The sequence below is a fragment of the Littorina saxatilis genome, linkage group LG5, assembly GCF_037325665.1.
Source record: "Littorina saxatilis isolate snail1 linkage group LG5, US_GU_Lsax_2.0, whole genome shotgun sequence".
In the NCBI taxonomy this organism is placed as follows: domain Eukaryota; kingdom Metazoa; phylum Mollusca; class Gastropoda; order Littorinimorpha; family Littorinidae; genus Littorina; species Littorina saxatilis.
In genome coordinates this window covers 1,898,808-1,921,083 of record NC_090249.1, presented here as the reverse complement: position 1 = coordinate 1,921,083, position 22,276 = coordinate 1,898,808, and the positions used below count along the sequence as shown (strand labels likewise).

General features: G+C 41.5%; 2 long non-coding RNA genes across 2 annotated transcripts in view; both read right to left on the bottom strand.

Annotated features, from left to right (window-relative positions):
• Nucleotides 1–5,745, bottom strand: part of LOC138966048 (uncharacterized) — a 34,663-nt gene extending 28,918 nt beyond the window's left edge. Inside the window, exon 1 of the long non-coding RNA XR_011455583.1 lies at nucleotides 5,674–5,745. This is a non-coding gene — a long non-coding RNA (uncharacterized lncRNA). The remainder of the gene's footprint in view (nucleotides 1–5,673) is intronic.
• A 748-nt stretch (nucleotides 5,746–6,493) lies between these two features.
• LOC138965803 (uncharacterized) lies at nucleotides 6,494–21,456 on the bottom strand. The gene is made up of 3 exons (XR_011455530.1): nucleotides 21,384–21,456; nucleotides 18,698–18,844; nucleotides 6,494–6,636 (listed from the first exon to the last, which is right to left on the bottom strand). It is a non-coding gene; the product is annotated as an uncharacterized lncRNA (long non-coding RNA).
• Between the last annotated feature and the right edge of the window lie 820 nt (nucleotides 21,457–22,276).

The following is a 22,276-nucleotide window of genomic DNA, read 5'->3' as shown; positions in this document are numbered from 1 at the left end:
CATAGTATGAAGGCCCACAAGTCAACAGACAAAATATTACATTTTTTAACCATTACCCTGCAAGGAAACAAATTGAATGGTACATGATTTTTTTTCAATCACACACACACACACACACACACACACACACACACACACACACACACACATACAATCACACACTGAAAATACCAGCTTAGATGTGCACACACAAATACACAGACATAGTATCAAGGCTCACAAATTAACAGACAAAATGTTTCATTTTTTAAGCATTACCCTGCAAGAAAACAAATTCAATTTTACATGATTTTTGTTTATTCAAACACACACACACAAAAACACACAAACACACACTGAAAATACCAGCTTTGATGTGCACACAAAAATACAGACATAGTATCAAGGCTCACAAATCAACATACAAAATATTAAATTTTTTAAACATTACCCTGCAAGGAAACAAATTCAATATTACATGATTTTTGTTTTATTAAACACAAACACAATCATCATCACACACACACACACACATGCACAATCACACACACACTTAATATACCAGCTTAGACATGCACACACAATATAATGACATAGTATCAAGGCTCACAAATCAACAGACAAAATATTACATTTTTTAAACATTACCCTGCAAGGAAACAAATTGAATGGTACATGAATTTTGTACAATCACTCACTCACACACACACACACACACACAATCTGAAAATACTAGCTTTGATGTGCACACATAAAAACACACATCATATCAAGGCTTACAAATCAACAGACAAAATAATACATTTTCTAACATTAGCCTGCAAGTAAACAAATTGAATGGTACATGAATTTTGTTCAATGACACACAAACACATACAATGACACACACACATACACAATGACACACATACTAAAAATACCAGCTTTGATGTACACACACAAATACACAGACATAGTATCAAGGCTCACAAATCAACAAAACAAAATATTACATTTTTTAAACATTACCCTGCAAGGAAACAAATTGATTAGTACATGAATTTTGTTTAATCACACACACGCATACAATCACACACACACTGAAAATACCAGCTTTGATGTGCACACACAAATACACAGGCCTAGTATGAAGGCTCACAAATTAACAGACAAAATATTACATTTTTTAAGCATTACCCGGCAAGGAAACAAATTCAACATTACATTCTTTTTGTTTATTCAAACACACACACACACACACACATGCACAATCACACACACACTGAAAATACCAGCTTAGAAGTGCACATTCAAATACTCAGATATACTATCAAGTCTCACAAATCAACAGAGAAAATAATACATTTTTCAAATATTACCCTGCAAGGAAACAAATTGAATATTACATGAATTTTGTTCAATCACACTCAGACACACACACACGCACAATTACTCACACATGTGCACAATCACACACACTGTAAATACCAGCTTTGATGTGCACACACAAAAACACACACATCATATCAAGGCTCACAAATTAACAGACAAAATATTACATTTTTTAAGCATTACCCTGCAAGGAAACAAATTCAATATTACATGATTTTTGTTTGTTCAAACACACACACACCATCACACACACACTGAAAATACCAGCTTTGATGTACACACACACAAACACAGACATAGTATCAAGGCTTACAAATCAACAGAGAAAATATTACATTTTTTAAACATTACACTGCAAGGAAACAATTCAATATGACATTAAGTTTGATCAATCACACACACGCACAATCACACACACACAATCACACTGAAAATACCAGCTTTGATGTCCACAAACAAATACACAGACACAGTATCAAGGCTCACAAATCAACATACAAAATATTACATTTTTTAAACATTACCCTGCAAGGAAACAAATTCAATATTACATTTTTTTTTATTCAAACACACACACACACACACACATGCACAATCACACACACACTGAAAATACCAGCTTAGAAGTGCACATTCAAATACTCAGACATACTATCAAGTCTCACAAATCAACAGAAAATAATACATTTTTCAAATATTACCTTGCAAGGAAACAAATTGAATAATAGATGAATTTTGTTCAATCACACTCAGACACACACACGCACACAATCACGCACAATCACACACACATGTGCACAATCACACACACTGTAAATACCAGCTTTGATGTGCACACACAAAAACACACATCATATCAAGGCTCACAAATTAACAGACAAAATAATAAATTTTTTAACATTACCCTGCAAGGAAACAAATTTAATATTACATGATTTTTGTTTTATTAAACACACACACACACACACATGCACCATCACACACACACTTAAAATACCAGCTTAGACGTTCACACACAATGCAATGACATAGTATGAAGGCTCACAAATCAACAGACAAAATATTACATTTTTTAATCATTACCCTGCAAGGAAACAAATTGAATGGTACATGAATTTTGTTCAATCACACACACAAACACATACAATTACACACACACACATACACAATGACACACACATGTGCACAATCACACACACTGAAAATACAAGCTTTGATGTGCACACACAAATAAAGACATAGTATTAAGGCTCAGTTCAATCACACACACACACTCACACGCACAATCACACACACAATCACACTGAAAATACCAGCTTTGATGTGCACAAACAAATACACAGACACAGTATCAAGGCTCACAAATCAACATACAAAATATTACATTTTTTAAACATTACCCTGCAAGGAAACAAATTCAATATTACATTATTTTTGTTTATTTAAACACACCCACGCATGCAGAATCACACACACACTGAAAATACCAGCTAAGAAGTGCACATTCAAATACACAAACATACTATCAAGTCTCACAAATCAACACAGAAAATAATACATTTTTTAAATATTACCCTGCAAGGAAACCAATTGAATGGTACATGAATTTTGTTCAATCACTTACACACACACATGCACAATCACACACACTGAAAATAGCAGATTTGGTGTGCACACACAAAAACACACACATCATAGCAAGGCTCACAAATCCACAGAGAAAATAATACATTTTTTAACATTACCTTGCAAGGAAACAAATTCAATATTACATGATTTTTGTTATATTAAACACAGACACACACACACACACTGATGGTTTATCTTCAACAAAATGCACACACACACTAACAAGAAGAGCAAACGCTCGATCGAGTCACTTTCGCAGTTCTGAATATTATATGAGGCATCAGATGGACAGGAAGAAATTGCTATTCACAACACAATGAGTCACGTTCACATAAAATTTGAGCCCGGTCACTTTTATAGTTTCCGAGAAAAGCCCAACGTTAAGTTGTGTGTTGCCAAACAGAAAAGGCTAGTTATCTCCCTTGTTTTTCTGATAACGTTCGTAAAAGGCTACAGATGTAAATACTTTGATGTAAAGAATAATCCTACAAAGTTTCAATCACATCCGATGAACTTTGTCAAAGATATAAAATGTCTAATTTTTCCTTTGACGCTGACCTGTGACCTTGAAAAAGGTCAAAGGTCAACGAAACCATCGTTAAAGTGTAGAGGTCATTGGAGGTCACGACTAAACAAAATATGAGCCCGATCGCTTTGATAGTTTCCGAGAAAAGTCCAACGTTAAGGTGGTGTCTACGGACGGCCGGCCGGCCGGACAGACTAACACTGACCGATTACATAGAGTCACTTTTTCTCAAGTGACTCAAAAATGCTAGCATAAACCTGCACACACAAATACAGACACCGACACGGTTGGCCTTGTGGTAAGGGGTCCGCCCCGTGATCGGGAGGTCGTGGGTTCGAACCCCGGCCGGGTCATACATAAGACTTTAAAATTGGCAATCTAGTGGCTGCTCCGCCTGGCGTCTGGCATTATGGGGTTAGTGCTAGGACTGGTTGGTCCGGTGTCAGAATAATGTGACTGGGTGAGACATGAAGTCTGTGCTGCGACTTCTGTCTTGTGTGTGGCGCACGTTATATGTCAAAGCAGCACCGCCCTGATATGGCCCGTCGTGGTCGGCTGGGCGTTAAGCAAACAAACAAACAATACACAGACATAAGCCTCATATCAATGCTTACGCACAAATCAACAAAATGTTGCATTTTTAAAACATAAGCCTAAAAATAAATGTCAATATTACATGGTTTATCTGTGCAAGCAGCTTCCATCCCCAAGCCCTGTCAAGTTTATTCTTATTATTTATAAGATAAGTAATATATCTATCAGAGTATGTATGTGTATGCAGCCTCCACCCCAAGCCCTGTCAAGTTTATTCTTATTATCTATACAACTAATGAACATGTTAAAGTTTACCTGTATGCAGCCTCCACCCCAAGCCCTGTCAAGTATATTATGAGTAATAATTTTTCTATCAATATTACATGGTTTATGTTCAATCAAACGCACACACACACACACTGAAAATGCCAGCTTAAACATGCACACACAATAACACAGATATACCTATCAATGCTCACGCACAAATCAACAGACAAATTGTTAAAAATGTTAAACCTAAGCCTAAAAAGAGCCATATTCAGCATTACATGGTTGATGTCCAATCAAAGGCACTCACACTGAAAATGTCAGCTTAGACATGCACACACCAATACAAAGTCAAAGGTACCAATGCTCACACACACATCAACAGACAAAATGTTACATTTTCAAAACCGAAGACAAATTCAATATTACATGGTTTATCTTCAATCAAACGCACACACACACTAAAAATGCCCACACAAATACACAGACATACGCCTCATATAAATGCTTACGCACAAATCAACAGACAAAATGTTACATGTTTAAAACCAAAGCCTCAAAGGAGACAAACTCAATATTACATGGTTTATCTTCAATCAAACGCACACACACACTGAAAATGTCAGCTTAGACGTGCACACACCAATACAAAGTCAAAGGTATCAATGCTCACGCACAAATCAACAGACAAAATGTTACATTTTTAAAACCAAAGCCTCAAAGGAGACATGACAAAATCAATATTACATGGTTTATCTTCTATCTTCTTCTTCTTCTACGTTCCCGGCCATACGTCTAGATGTCCAGTCCAGTGTTGAGTGCAAATCCCGCAGTCAGCCGCAGTGATGCCGCTGTCCCCCACAGCTTTTCGCGGAGCTCCACTTCACTCGGCCACGTTTGGCGCCTCAGGGTGTCGAAGGTTGGACAGGTCTGCAGTACGTGCTCTGGTGTCTGGGGGCCTGTGCCGCACGGGCATTGATCCGTGTGTGAGATCTTCAGGCGATAGAGGTGGGAGAGGAGCTGACAGTGTCCAGTTCTGAGCCTGAATATCTTCAATCAAACGCACACATACACTGAAAATGCCAGCATACACGTGCACAACTAAGGCAGAGAGACAGGCAGAACAGACAGGCAGAGAGACAGGCAGAACAGACAGGCAGAGAGACAGGCAGAGAGACAGGCAGAGAGACAGGCACAGAGTCAGACAGGCAGAGAGACAGGCAGACAGACAGGCAGAGAGACAGGCAGAACAGACAGGCAGAGAGACAGGCAGAACAGACAGGCAGAGAGACAGGCAGAACAGACAAAGCACAAAAAAAGCAAAGAACAAACACACAGACAAAACGTTACATGTTTATCTTACCTACTGGTCCGGTAACCCACCGGGGTTGTAGGGGCACTGTCCTGATGAGCGCTGCACTAGCTGGCTCCACCTCTGCTGTTAAGACCTAGGCATAAAAGTAGCCACATTCAATATTACATGGTTTATGTTAAATGAAACACACGCACACCGTTATACACTGGGGAGGGGGGAGGATGTGTGTGTGTTTGTGTGTGTGTGTGTGTGTGTGTGTGTGTGTGTGTGTGTGTGTGTGTGCATGTGTGTGTGTGTTTCCCATATACCTTTTCACAACAGCTGAACCTATGCATGGTGTGTCACTGGGGGGGGGACTTTAATGCCAATCTTTACTGACAGCAACACCACCCTTATCATTCCACATCAATCCAACCATCCAACCAGAGTATGGTACATGTACTGCACTTGGCTGAGAATCACTTTAAACATTCTAAATTGATGAATTCTCTCTCTCCCCAAAACCTTTATTCTTCTGTAGTTTCTCCCTCGCTCTCTCACTTGCTAGCTCTCTCTCTATGGTTCTCTCACTCTCTCTCTCTCTTGGACAAAAAAAACTTTACCCTTCTGTAATATTAATAAACTTCAGTTTCACACTTTCTCTGTCACTTGTTCTCTCTCTCTCTCTCTCTCTCTCTGCCTAAAACCTATAATACAGTTCAGTTTGTTTTTTTGGCCATGCACTTTTACTTTAAAGTTACCTCAGGTATGTCTCCACAGTTGGAGATCTTACAGGTGTAGAAACACTTGTTTTCTCTTCTGCACCCCCCCCCCCCTCCCCCCCTCATCCTTCTCTTTCTGGCCAAGGCTATTTTGTCTTTAGGTTTACCTCTGGTTTGTCTCCACGGTGGGTGATCTTACGGGTGTAGAGACACTTGTCCTGTGGCTGTGTCAGGCTGGCGTACACACCCGTGCTGCAAAACCCAGCTGGGTAGATGCACTCATGGGTGTTGAAGCTACTCCGGTCATGTACGATCTGAAACAATGGCAGGTACGTTCTGAAATAAGGCCAGGTGTGACACAGAATAAGATTACTACATTACACGATGTGTCAACTGATTCCGTTCGTACACCGGATGTTTCCATTCGTACGGCGGATGTTTTTATTTATACAGCGTCATTTTTACGGCACTTGGTCGAGGGGAAAAAATGGCGGTAAATCGTGTGGGCAGCGCACATTTGTGATTTTGCAAGGATTAGGTAGCAAATTGATTGGGCTTCATGTACAATAAATACCAAAGTGCCAGTCAACCTCATGATTGCACCCGTGGTCAAACGTGGCAGCATTGCATGATTTTCAGACATTTTTTTGTTTTTCTTGCTGTTATCAAAACTGACCCCTGATTTGCACATGAGCACCAAACCCATTGCCTGTTACAACATTTTGCTAAAACAGAAGTTTATAGAAACTATAATTGCTTTTGTACAATCACTTGTTTTTTGAAAACATTCGTGATTTTGGTTGAAAGCTTGAGAAATTACCATTTTAATTCCACATAACACAAACAAACCAGGTAGATGGTCAGGAAGGAGTGTGCTTCTAACTTTGTCTTTTATTTGGAGGGTTTTTCAACAACAAAAAAAGGCGACCAGAAACGAGACCTACACTGCCGGCATGACCTTGACAACTTCATTCAACGTCTGACTTTTGCGCTGGTTACTTCCTGTTTGCTCTCTCGGGGCTGAGCATACTTTATTTTCACGAGGGATTGAGGGGGACAAAATAAACGCCTCGACAGAGACTCGGAACTCGCAACTTCCAGATTTTGGGTGTCAAGATGTCAAGGGCATGCAGGTAGTGTAGGTCGAGTTTTAGGCCGCCTCTGTGTAGAGAAAGTACAGGATTCTCAGCCCTACCTTTTTAAACTCCTAGACCAGGATAGTCATAAATACAGGGTCCCCACTGGTTTTTAGAAACAAAATTCGATGACTTTTCCATGACTTTCCATGAGCCTCAATAACATTTTCCATGACTAGATCCACAGATCGCCATTTCCGAACACGCAAACTTTTTACGTCTTGTCACTGCCAGTTTTGACACTGGCTTGCATGCTTTGCACTGAATTTGAGTCAGTTTCTACGCAGTGTCTCTTCGACAAGCAAGTCAAGCATTTGCTACGCAGTCAGATTATCGGTAATGTTTGCTGGTCCTGTCATTTCACTAAACTGGACCAGCCACTGTTTGTATCCATCTGCACTTTCGTAAATTCCGTTTCGTAACCGTCACTGTGACTTGACAAACTGTCATTTTTTTCACCGCGATACACAGTTCATTGCGAAGCTCTTCCTCGGTAATTTGTTCTAATTCCACATACTTTCTGTTGTCAAGAAACAACTCGAAAGAAAGTTTCAAACTCATCATCCTCAATCTTGCTTGTCGAAGCGCTAAAGTACTTTATCGATGCAAAAACAAAAGCAGAAAATTTCGACGAAACCGACTCAAATGCAGCGGGATGGCTGGGCGACAAAAATCGCCACTAGCGTGCCAAAGGTTAATTTTTTTTCTTTCTTATTTTTGTTAAATTCCATGACTTTCCATGGCTTGAATTGAAATTCCATGACTTTCCAGGTCTGGAAAATTAAAAATCAAAATTCCATGACTTTCCAGGTTTTCCATGACCTGTACGAACACTGTAAATAGACAACAGCTTCAAGCACAGATCTAAGCACTCAAAGTTCCTCTCTGGGGCATGCAATCAGTGGCATTGCAGCATCAGCCTATCAGGTCAAAACTCACCAGTGGCATTGCAATACAGCATCAGGTCAAAACTCACCAGTGGCATTGCAATACAGCATTTAGGTCAAAACTGAGTCATCAGTGGCATTGCAATACAGCATCAGGTCAAAACTCATCAGTGGCATTGCAATACAGCATTCTTTCTTTATTTGGTGTTTAACGTCGTTTTCAACCATTCAAGGTTATATCGCGACGGGGAAAGGGATAGAGCCACTGTGAGTTGTCAATTGTTTCTTGTTCACAAAAGCACTAATCAAAAATGTGCTCCAGGGGCTTGCAACATAGTACAATATATTATCTTACTGGGAGAATGCAAGTTTCCAGTACGAAGGACTAATAACATTTCTTACATACTACTTGACTAAAATCTTTACAAAAATTTACTATATTCTATACAAGAAACACTTAACAAGGGTAAAAGGAGAAACAGAATCCGTTAGTCGCCTCTTACGACATGCTGCAATACAGCATCAGGGCAAAACTCATCAGTGGCATTGCAATACAGCATCAGGGCAACACTCATCAGTGGCATTGCAATACAGCATCAGGTCCACATACATCTGTGCAGCCTCGAGTCTGCGAGTATGTTGTTCATGATTACAGATCATACCTCACCGTAGGTTGTGCGAAGTTGTGATCAAGTAGACCCTCACATTAATTATTAGTTAAAGCTGTGGTCTATTTATGACAATCCGGGGCTACACTGGTTTGAAAAGATAGGGCTGAGAATCATGTACAAAATTCTGTTCCACGGACGCAGCCCGAAGCCCCACCTATACTGCGTGCATGACCTTGAGAGCTACAGTCAACGCTTGAATGTTGCCATGGTAACATCCGGTTTGCTCTCTCAGAGCTGAGCATACTTGTCACGAGGAAACGAGCAGAAAAATTAAACGCCTGGGCAGAGATTCAAACTCCAGACCTTCAAATACCATTCTATGGTTGAATTACCATTCTATGCTTGAATTACCATTCTATGCTTGAATTACCATTCCTGCGTTGCAAAGACGTAAACATTGCTGTTCAAAGTTGCCTTTAATTTGCAAACATTTAAGTCGCCCTGGTAAAGCCGACGGGCAAAACCATACTGTGTTTCAAGTTGCCCTGGTAAAGCCGACAGGCAAAACCATACTGTGTTTCAAGTCGCCCTGGTAAAGCCGACAGGCAAAACCTGCATACTCACTGTGTTTCAAGTCGCCCTGGTAAAGCCGACAGGCAAAACCATACTCACTGTGTTTCAAGTCGCCCTGGTAAAGCCGACAGGCAAAACCATACTGTGTTTTAAGTCGCCCTGGTAAAGCCGACAGGCAAAACCATACTCACTGTGTTTCAAGTTGCCCTGGTAAAGCCGACAGGCAAAACCATACCGTGTTTCAAGTCGCCCTGGTAAAGCCGACAGGCAAAACCATACTGTGTTTCAAGCTGCCTTGGTAAAGCCGACCGGCAAAACCATACTGTGTTTCAAGTCGCCCTGGTAAAGCCGACAGGCAAAACCATACTGTGTTTCAAGTCGCCCTGGTAAAGCCGACAGGCAAAACCATCCTGTGTTTCAAGTCGCCCTGGTAAAGCCGACAGGCAAAACCATACAGTGTTTCAAGTCGCCTGGTAAAGCCGACAGGCAAAACCATACTCACTGTGTTTCAAGTCGCCCTGGTAAAGCCGCCGGGCAAAACCATACTGTGTTTCAAGTCGCCCTGGTAAAGCCGACAGGCAAAACCATACTGTGTTTCAAGTCGCCCTGGTAAAGCCGACAGGCAAAACCATACTGTGTTTCAAGTCGCCCTGGCAAAGCCGACGGGCAAAACCATACTGTGTTTCAAGTCGCCCTGGCAAAGCCATACTGACGTGTTTCAAGTCGCCCTGGTAAAGCCGACAGGCAAAACCATACTGTGTTTCAAGTCGCCCTGGTAAAGCTGACAGGCAAAACCATACTGTGTTTCAAGTCGCCCTGGTAAAGCCGACGGGCAAAACCATACTGTGTTTAAAGTCGCCCTGGCAAAGCAGACGGGCAAAACCATTCTGTGTTTCAAGTCGCCCCGGAAAAAGCCAACGGACAAACACCTGAATATGTGTCAAGTCGCAGCGGCAAAGCCGAAGGGCAAAACAATGACTGTGTTTCAAGTTGCCCCGGCAGAGCCGACGGGCAAAACAATGACTGGTTTCAAGTCACACTAACCAAGTCGACAGGCAAAACCATGGCTGTGTTTCAAGTTGCCACAGCAGAGCCAACGGGCAAAACAATGACTGTGTTTCAAGTCGCCGCGGCAAAGCCGACAGACAAAACATTGACTGTGTTTCAAGTGGCCCCGGCATAACCAACGGGCAAAACCATGACTGGTTTGGAGCCGCCTCGGCAGAGCTGACGGGCAAAACCATGATTGTATTTCAAGTCGCCGCGGCAAAGCCGACGGGCAAAACACTGACCGTGTTTCAAGTCGTCCCCAGCAGAGTCGACAGGCAAAACAATGACTGTATTTCAAGTCGCCCTGGCAAAGCCGACGGGCAAAACTATGATTATGTTTCAAGTTGCCCCGGCATAGCCAACGGACAAAACCATGACTGTGGTTCAAGTCACCCTGGGAAAATCCGACAGGCAAAAACCTGAATGTGTTTCAAGTCACCCCGGGATAAGCCGACGGCCAAAACCATGACTGAGTTTCAAGCAGACATGCCTAACCCCAAAAATACAAGCTGTAATGACCAAGCCAAAAAAAGTAATCTGGTGGAAGAAGGTGTAATCAAGATTCCATTCGGCAATCATTTTAATTTCTCCCTCCAGTTTTGTCACTGTATCACTCGACTCAGACTTCCTGATAAAGAAACAGGTAATACGAACGTCTTTTGTCTTTTGGTTTCCATGAGCTCTCTTTACTGCATCCTTGTGATAAATTGTCCCGATGTGCTATGCACAGTCATATTTCCCACCGTGTGCACACGAAAAGTCACTGTGGCAAAGGGAACACAAGGCGTGCTTTGGTCCTTTTAATTAATGTCCTAGGCATGGCCACGATTTCATTTTGCTGCCTTGTATTTCTGTTGAATGACTTTCTTCTTTTTTACAGCAATCCTTTAACCACCACTGTGACCAGCTTCCTCATCAGACTCGTCCGTCTCACGAAGACTCAGATTTTCCACGCGTCGCTAATTCATTGTAATGCATTGAATGGCGTCGTCTATCTTGCATGCGGCTAAACAGAACGGAAATGACCAGATAAGAGCTTATTGCCATTACAGTCTCGCGTAGATGAGCAAACGCAAGCTCTGCGAGAGCAACAGTACAAGTCGGAATTACAACGAGATGAGATGCCAACCACCATACTTTTGGTTTCTTAAAAATCGTACTTCCATTGTGGAAAGCGTGGTGGCGTAGTTTGGGTTGACAATCGTAGTAAATTACGCCCAAATCATGAAGGTCGGTGGGTCTGTTCAAGCCACCCCAGGTAAAACCGATGGGCACAACCATGACCGAGTTTCAAGTCACCCCGGAAAAAGCCGACGGGCAAAAACCTGACTGTGTTTCAAGTCGCCCCGGGAAAAGCCGACAGGCAAAACAATGACTGTGTTTTAAGTCACACTAGCCGAGTCGACAGGCAAAACAATGACTGTGTTTTAAGTCACACTAGCCGAGTCGACAGGCAAAACAATGACTGTTTTAAGTCACACTAGCCGAGTCGACGGGCAAAACAATGACTGTTTTAAGTCGCCCTGGCAAAGCCGACTTGCAAAACCAAGACTGTGTTTGAAGTCGCCCCGGGAAAAGCCGACGGGCAAAACCATGACTGTGTTTCGAGTCGCCACGGGAAAAGCCGACGGGAAAAACCATGACTGTGTTTCAAGTCGCCCCAGGAAAAGCCGACGGGAAAAACCATGACTGTGTTTGAAGTCGCCCCAGGAAAAGCCGACGGGCAAAACAATGACTGTTTTAAGTCACACTAGCCGAGTCGACAGGCAAAACAATGACTGTGTTTCAAGTCGCCCCAGGAAAAGCCGACGGGAAAAACCATGACTGTGTTTCAAGTCGCCCCAGGAAAAGCCGACGGGAAAAACCATGACTGTGTTTCAAGTCGCCCCAGGAAAAGCCGACGGGCAAAACAATGACTGTTTTAAGTCGCCCTGGCAAAGCCGACGGGAAAAACCATGACTGTGTTTCAAGTCGCCCCAGGAAAAGCCGACGGGCAAAACAATGACTGTTTTAAGTCGCCCTGGCAAAGCCGACGGGCAAAACAATGACTGTGTTTCGAGTCGCCAAAATGAGAAAAACTGTGGCTGTGTATTAAGCCAGAGAACAATTGTGGCTGTGTTTCAAGCGGAACAACAAAAACAAACAAGTGTGGCTGTGTTTCAAGCAATACTGAGTACAACTGTGGCTGTGTTTCAAGCAATACTGAGAACATCTGTGGTTGGGTTTTAAGCAATACTGAGTACAACTGTGGCTGTGTTTCAATCAATACTGAGAACATCTGTGGCTGGGTTTTAAGCAATACTGAGAACATCTGTGGCTGGGTTTTAAGCAATACTGAGAACAACTGTGGCTGTGTTTCAAGCGGAACAACAAAAACAAACAATTGTGGCTGTGTTTTGAGCCAGAGAACAAATATTGGCTGTATTTCAAGCGAATTTAACAACTTTTGCTGCGTTTCAAGCCGGAGAAATCTTTTGGCTAAGTTTCAAGCTGAATAAGAACATTGGCTGTTTTTTTTTAAGCTGCGTAAAACCACAAATCTGGAGGCCAGCCACCTGTAGGACAAATTGCAAATTAGTGGCGTAATTGTAAGCCTCCCTAGAGAAAAACTCTGGCAGTATACCAGGAACAAGTCCCTGATTTGGCACTGGAATGTGTGATTGCCAGACCCCCTTGGCTAAATGTGCTGAGACCTGCAATAATAACACTGGTGCAGGGGGATGACCTACAGGTGAAAACCTTATCCCTGTTAGCAGACATAATTACCCTTAGTGCTAATGTGTGTAGGTTGGGTATTGCTTTATTCTGCCACAAGCCTCTACATCATATGAATGATGTCAACTAAAATACTTTCATCAGATTGCAAATGCATCATATTCATAACATGAAAATGATTTCATGTCAGATAACGCTTTAACCACAGTCACCATTCAGCGTCCTCCCCCCTGCAACGCAACACATAGGACCAGGTGCCGACCTGGCTAAAAATAGCCGCCACGCGTATGTGTACGCTGTACACCCACAGAGGTCTGACCCTCCACCGTGAAACTGTCTAAAAAGTAGGTCGCTGGTCACGAAGCCATTGCTAAACTTAGCAATAGCAGCGCTGGAGACTGCCAGGCTCCCCTCGGCCGCAAACAAGGCCCTTTTCATAAGCCCGCGATCCTCTGTAAACAGCGGTTGGCATGAAGCGAGGCAGAATGCCAGAAACCACAATTTGTTCAACTTTGTAAGCACCATGAAGAAGGCCGGCGAATGCCAGCATCGTCAAGGCAAACTCCTCACCATCCATAGCTTCTGTAAGTTTGAAATCATTTCCATCAAATTGTAAATTCACAACGTCAGGTCTAGTACGAAAATTCTTCTGCAAGTAGTCAGTTCCAGCGCCATCTTTCCCCAACAATTGCTGGGGGTGGAAGCCTCCCCTGCCAACAATTTTCACAAACATTTCCCTATCAAGTTTGCAAACGGAATGACCAAAAACTGATGTGTGTAACATCGAGAAAACAGGTTAACAACAAACAAAACTGTTCACCAAATCCAAAAATTTGACCTTTCAGCTTGCTGGAATCTTGTGAAGTGCGCTAGCTAAGTTTTGCATGAGTCGCTGAACGACGCATCGGTCAGTTCCAACGAAACGCTCAGAGCCAATCAAAGAAGGGCGCATTAATCACTCAAACCTCTTATCACCCCACGTGCATGGTGAGAAGGTCTTTTCACGGAATCGCAGTACATGTTTACACCACCATGCTACACGACATTCGCGCCATGTGATGGCTGCGATATCTCTATAACAACATGTTAAAAAAAATTAGAACAGTAATCAAATCCCTCCAAAGCTCTGTGCAGTTAAAAAAAAAAGACATCAAAGAAATAGTTATATTCACTTTTAAACAGTGGGCAGATAGAGATATAAATTGTGAGGCTTCAAGAAGAACAACATAAAATAGTTACATTCACTTTTAAACAGTGGGCAGATAGAGATATAAATCGCGAGGCTTCAAGAATAACATAAAATAGTTACATTCACTTTTAAACAGTGGGCAGATAGAGATATAAATCGTGAGGCTTCAAGAATAACATAAAATAGTTACATTCACTTTTAAACAGTGGGCAGATAGAGATATAAATCGTGAGGCTTCAAGAATAACATAAAATAGTTACATTCACTTTTAAACAGTGGGTAGATAGAGATATAAAATTAATCATGAGGCTTCAAGAATAACATAAAATAGTTACATTCACTTTTAAACAGTGGGCAGATAGAGATATAAATCGTGAGGCTTCAAGAATAACATAAAATAGTTACATTCACTTTTAAACAGTGGGCAGATAGAGATATAAATCGTGAGGCTTCAAGAACAACATAAAATAGTTACATTCACTTTTAAACAGTGGGCAGATAGAGATATAAATCGTGAGGCTTCAAGAATAACATAAAATAGTTACATTCACTTTTAAACAGTGGGCAGATAGAGATATAAATCGCGAGGCTTCAAGAACAACATAAAATAGTTACATTCACTTTTAAACAGTGGGCAGATAGAGATATAAATCGTGAGGCTTCAAGAATAACATAAAATAGTTACATTCACTTTTAAACAGTGGGCAGATAGAGATATAAATCGTGAGGCTTCAAGAATAACATAAAATAGTTACATTCACTTTTAAACAGTGGGCAGATAGAGATATAAATCATGAGGCTTCAAGAATAACATAAAATAGTTACATTCACTTTTAAACAGTGGGCAGATAGAGATATAAATCATGAGGCTTCAAGAATAACATAAAATAGTTACATTCACTTTTAAACAGTGGGCAGATAGATATAAATCGTCAGGCTTCAAGAATAACATAAAATAGTTACATTCACTTTTAAACAGTGGGCAGATAGAGATATAAATCGTGAGGCTTCAAGAATAACATAAAATAGTTACATTCACTTTTAAACAGTGGGCAGATAGAGATATAAATCGTGAGGCTTCAAGAATAACATAAAATAGTTACATTCACTTTTAAACAGTGGGCAGATAGAGATATAAATCGTGAGGCTTCAAGAACAACATAAAATAGTTACATTCACTTTTAAACAGTGGGCAGATAGAGATATAAATCGTGAGGCTTCAAGAATAACATAAAATAGTTACATTCACTTTTAAACAGTGGGCAGATAGAGATATAAATCGTGAGGCTTCAAGAACAACATAAAATAGTTACATTCACTTTTAAACAGTGGGCAGATAGAGATATAAATCGTGAGGCTTCAAGAACAACATAAAATAGTTACATTCACTTTTAAACAGTGGGTAGATAGAGATATAAATCGTGAGGCTTCAAGAACAACATAAAATAGTTACATTCACTTTTAAACAGTGGGCAGATAGAGATATAAATCGTGAGGCTTCAAGAACAACATAAAATAGTTACATTCACTTTTAAACAGTGGGTAGATAGAGATATAAATCGTGAGGCTTCAAGAACAACATAAAATAGTTACATTCACTTTTAAACAGTGGGCAGATAGAGATATAAATCGTGAGACTTCAAGAACAACATAAAATCGTTATATTCACTTTTAAACAGTGAGCAGATAGAGATATAAATCGTGAGGCTTCAAGAACAACATAAAATAGATTGATGTTTTTCCTTTTTTTTTACATTGGTGCAGTAGCCTAGTGGTTAGGACATCAGCCACGAAATCTTGAGTTTGAATCTCCGCCGAGGCATTTATTTGTTCCCCTTGATCTCTCTTGGAAATAAAATATGATCAGTCCTGAGAGAGCAAACCGGATGTTATCACGGCAAAATACAAGCGTTGACTGAAGCTCTCAAGGTCATACACGCCGTATAGATGGTGTTTCAGTACAGAATTCTGTAGATGATTCTCAGCCCTATCTTTTCAAACTCGTAGCCCCGGAAAGTCATCAATAGACTACAGCTTAAAGACAAAAAGTGCATAATTTTAGTTTGTTTGAACTTTTTGTTGATGCTAGAAGTGTGAGGGGAAAATAATCATGTTTTGGTTGAAGCTTTTTGGTTTTTAGTTTTGCTTGCTCTTACGAAAGCGTGAATTGTCACCACGTGCGTGTGCACACACACGAACATACAAACACTCACACAAACAAAACTGCGAGCTGACAGAGCCTACACAATTTACCCCTGGAACACAGAGGGTTCATCAAATTATGCGTTTTTATTTATCGCTGCGGTCAATGGATAAAAAAGTTAGAAGCACACTCTTTCCTTACCATCCACCTGGTTTGTTTGTATTAGGGACTATCCATACATATAAATAAAAGAGAGTGTCTGTCTGTCTGTGTGTGTGTGTGTCTGTCGCCGCCATACCTCAGAGATGGCAAAAGATAAGCACAAGATATTTTGCATGCACACTGCCCTGGACCCACAAATGTGCACCTGGGTTTTAGTTTCTCCAGACATTGTTTCCTTACTCGGATAATTACCCTCCCCATCTATCAATACAGTCTATATAGTGCAAGGGAGGTAAGTCATGCTTTGTCACCCACGGAAGGGAGGTAACTCTCATCAAACCAGTATACCGTGTCATTCTCAAGGGTTAACCCCCGCCCGCTATCATCCCGCCGCACCCCCCCCCCCCCACACACACTAACCCTGCCCCCTGCTCCCCCTCCCTGCCTTCCAGATCATCGCGAATAATGTTTACGAAACGATCGCCTCAGTGAAAGATCACGAGAATTTACAGATTAAAAATAAAATGCTACTTTGTCAAGCTTTCAACCAAAATCACCAACGTCATAAAACGCGTCCAAACGGAAACAATTTGATAAAAGTGGTACGAACAGACACCTGTTTTCGTTACAATCAGTACGAACAGAAACAAAACTGTCTGATGCAAATTCAATGTGTCTTATGGTTCACATAGGTCCAACAACACTCGTAGGCGTACTCTGTGCTATATGAACACATTGGAACACACATAACTTGTAGTTGGGGCCAGTTTCTCCCTCATCAAACAAATGTGTATGAATGGAAACGCTTTTCGTACGAACGGTATTTTGTACGAACTGAATCATGGCGTACAAACAGAATCGGCATGTTTTTTAAAAACAAGTGATTGTACAAATTTGTTTCTGTTAACTTCTGTTCAAGCGAAATGTCGTAACAGGCAATAGGTTTGGTGCTCATGTGCAAATCAGGGGTCAGTTTTGATAAATTAACAGAGCGAGAAAAACAAGTAAATGTCTGAAACGAAGTCATGCAATGCTGCCACGTTTGACCCACATGTGCAATCATGAGGTCGACTAGCACTTTGGTATTTATTCAAATTATTGTACACACAGCCTAATCAATTTGCTACCTAATCCTTGCAATATCACGAACGTGCGCTGCCCACAAGATTTACCGGCATATTTTTCCCTCGAACAAGTGCCAAAAATGACGCTGTATGAACAGAAACATTTGGTGTACTAACGGAATCAGTTGACACACCATGCATTACAACCCCCTGTTTAAGACCCACCAATTTAAAGACCCTTATAGTGATATACCCTTCAACAACAGCTTAACCAATGCTTGGTTTGACACTGGGGTGGGGGGGGGAGGGCATCTTCACCACCCTTATCATTCCACACCAATGCAACCAGAGTATGGTACATCATAACATGTACTGCACTGGGCTGAGTATCACTTTAAAAATGTTAAATTGATGAATTCTCTCTCATGCCTCAAACAATTATCCTTCTGTAATAAACTTCAGTTTAAGTTTCTCTCTCACATTTGCTAGCTCTCTCTCTCTATGATTCTCTCTCGCTCCATAAAACCTTTACTCTTCTGTTATAAACTTCAGTTTCATACTCTCTCTGTCTTGTTCTCTTTCTCTCTTTGCCTAAAACCTTATCATTCCTTATTCCCCCCTCTGCTTCTTTACCTCTGTAAACTTGTAGAGCTAGTTATTTTTCGATAAACACCCAGCAACCAAACAAATAACGAGCCAGTTGAAGCTCGCATTTTTCATGATCCGCTAACTTCAACCATTATTTTTAATCATCACTGAGACTCGTATGTAGGCATGTAACCTCTACCTAATACAGTTCAGTTTCAATTTCTTTTTTTGGCCATGCACTTTTACTTTAAAGTTACCTCTGGTATGTCTCCACAGTAGGACATCTTACAGGTGTAGAGACACTTGTCCTGTGGCTGTGTCAGGCTGGCGTACACACGCGTGCTGCAAAACCCAGCTAGGTAGATGCACTCATGGGTGTTGTAGCTACTCCGGTCAGGTACAATCTGAAACAATGGCAGGTACGTTCTGAAATAAGGCCAGGTGTGACACAAAATAATATCACATTACAACCCTTTTAACAAGAGCTTGCTCAATGCATGGTTTGACACTAGGGGGAGGGGGGGGGGGGGGAGTGTGTGTGTATGTGTGCAGCATCAGTTTTGTGTGTCTGTGTGTACTTTGATACATGTACTATGAGTATGAACCGAAAGTGCTTTCCTTCTCAAAACATTGCAGGGGCATTGGACATACACGTCGGACATTGGACATACACGGATATTTTTTTCCAAATGTCCTATACATTTTTCATGCAATTGCAAGAGGACATAAATTATGTACTAGTCCGATTATGCTTTCATTTGATCCGGACATTGTCAGTACTTTCCAATTTACAGTAGTTTGATTTGCTATTTTATCGATGTTTTGCGAAGCGATGTGTCTCTCCAAGCAGACGAAACTTGGGGAGACTTTATGTGCTTTTTATAGAGAAGAGCTTCCAAGGGTCGCAACTCTGAATGCCCCAAGCCGATTAACAGTTACCTCCCTTCGCGTTTTTTTCTTCTGAAATGACGCCTAAACAAAAATTGGTGCCAGAAACGTTTGTACTTCAAATCTCTGCACTCATCAGCGGCTAGTACCACTGAAACTGAGCTCCCTCCGGCCTCTGAGCAGCCAGAGCGAGATGAAACCATCGCTCTAGAATTTAGAAAGTGAAACTTTGGCGCCCAAGTCAGAAAGACGTTACCCCCTCCTCCACCCCCGCGCGTGGCGTCGTTTCCAGCTGGCCGACTTCATTCCCGTGTTTATTACTTTATTTGTTCTGTTACCTTTGTGACAAGAAACTAGTCAAGTATAATTAAATTTACATTTTGCTGCGGAAAAAAAAGTCCTATTGATTTATTTTTGTTCAGGACAATTGTCCTATCACTTTTGCATTGTCCAGGGCATTTGTCCTATGCCACCTGTCATGGATGTGAGCCCCGGCTGACATTGATAATTGTGTTGAATGAAACTCGAGTGTTGATGCCGTTGTCTGGTCTTCTATGTACACTCCAAGAATGTTATCTACATTACAGTAAAGCCAGTGCAGTACCAGATTGTTTTCTCTGATAATCAACTACTCTGCATTTTTATTGCAAAGTGGAGTCAAATGGCAAATTCGCTTCGCGACCAGAAGTTTATGTCGGAGTGTAGACAGGGGGCAGAGTCTTGCATACACTCGGAGTGTGTATAGCCAGTGCGTACATTTTAACACTCTCACCATCACAGAATACACACAAACAGTGAGAGTTAAAGAGCACTGCGGCCGTTGTAGTGCGTTCAGATTTCTCCTGCGTTCAGCTTTCTCATTCAGCCTCGTTGATCTTATTTAAACTCCACACCCCCTCCCTTCCATGGTACTGATGATTTGTTTGTTTGTTTGTTTGTTTGCTTAACACCCAGCCGACCACGAAGGGCCATATCAGGGCGGTGCTGCTTTGACATATATAACGTGCGCCACACACAAGACAGAAGTCGCAGCACAGGCTTCATATCTCACCCAGTCACATTATTCTGACACCGGACCAACCAGTCCTAGCACTAACCCCATAATGCCAGACGCCAGGCGGAGCAGCTACTAGATTGCCAATTTTAAAGTCTTAGGTATGACCCGGCCGGGGTTCGAACCCACGACCTCCCGATCACGGGGCGGACGCCTTACCACTAGGCCAACCCACGACCTCCCGATCACGGGGCGGACGCCTTACCACTAGGCCAACCCACGACCTCCCGATCACGGGGTGGACGCCTTACCACTAGGCCAACCGTGCCGGTAGTACTGATGATCAAGCTTAGGTATTATACATTCATGGAGTCAAATTCTTTCAACCAATTTGTTTATTTAAACATCGAAATTTGCTTCAATCATTTTAAAAATCCTTCCCTTTTCATTCAATTTTGAGGGACGTAACCACTCGGTGTACATTTACAAAGAAATTGAATTTTTGGGTGAATTATTATTATTCTCTTTATTTATATCTTAGCGCCTTATCCGAAGTTCAAAGCGCTGAAGATCTATTAGATTTCACAACCAATTTCCTTCAATAGCAAGAAAATGACAAACCTTTCTTCCATATAAAGTGTACTTCTTTAATTTGACCATAAAACAACATTCGGTAATAGTAATACTTTTCTTCGAAAACCTCCGAAAACCCCAGAAAACCAACAACAACAAAAAATCATTAGAAATTAAAAACTTCGTCCTTAGATCCTGTTTTATTGACATGTTTGATTGAAATCATAACTTCTTTCTTCAATTTGCAACTTTCATCGTTCATGGCTTTGTTTTCGTGTGAGTGGTGTTCGGAGAAAATAAGTACCCACAACATTTGAGTCCCGAGCAAATTAATATCGAATAAGAAAGCTGAACGCAGGGAAAATCTGAATGTATTGTCATACCAGGGTAAACCCAGCCGCCCTGTTCCGACTACAATGCGTAGTACATAATGCTAAGTTCCCACGGAGAACTGAGAATCATGGCCCATGAATGATGAACGGACTCACCCATTGCTGGCTGGTGTCTCTCGAGACGTCTGGTCTGTGGCTGAGCTTTCATCTTTTGCGCCACTGCGCGCATTATTACTTCCGGGTCACGGGCAGTGGAATATGGGAGTCGCCTCCCTTAGTCGACACATGTGTACACAAGCCCATAAATAAACGACATGTATTGCAAACAAGACACACAAAAAACAAAAACAAAAAACTACTGTCAATGCGTCCGTGTTCTCTAGTGAACAGGTGTAAACGTCCATTCCCACATAAAGGTTCACTTTCCCAAACACTTTCGGAGCAATCCATGTCAAGCTTCGACAAGGCAAGAACACGCTTCGTTGATTTGCCAGTAAGAGTGTCACGTGGCAGTTCTATTTATAGACACACGTGCGACTGTGGAACGTGGTAAGCTTAGAATTTTCGTCTGCTAACTTACATGATTCTGATAGCATTACATGCCATATTATGTTCGGCTCGGTAGATGGTTTGATGTCGAAGTGGAGGGGCTGTTGGAATCAGGGCCAGCACGACGTATCCGTTCAAGGTCCTAGAGAGAGAGAGAGAGAGAGACGGAGAGAGACTGAGACGGAGATTAGAGAGAGAGAGAGAGAGAGAGAGAGAGAGAGAGAGAGAGAGAGAGAGAGAGAGAGAGAGAGAGAGAGATCAAATCAAATCAAATCAAATCAAATTTTATTTTTCGAGGGTTGTGGCATAAGCAATACAACGAGCTTTTTTTCAACCAGCCCTCGCCCAGAGAGGGGACTAATCTAATCACATATTTACACGGATATTAACGTAGAAAAAAAGGTAGAGAAAAACAACAACATATGAATATTTACACATTACATATTATACACAAATATAAAGCGTCGTATATGTAACGTAGTGAAAACAATGCTGAATAC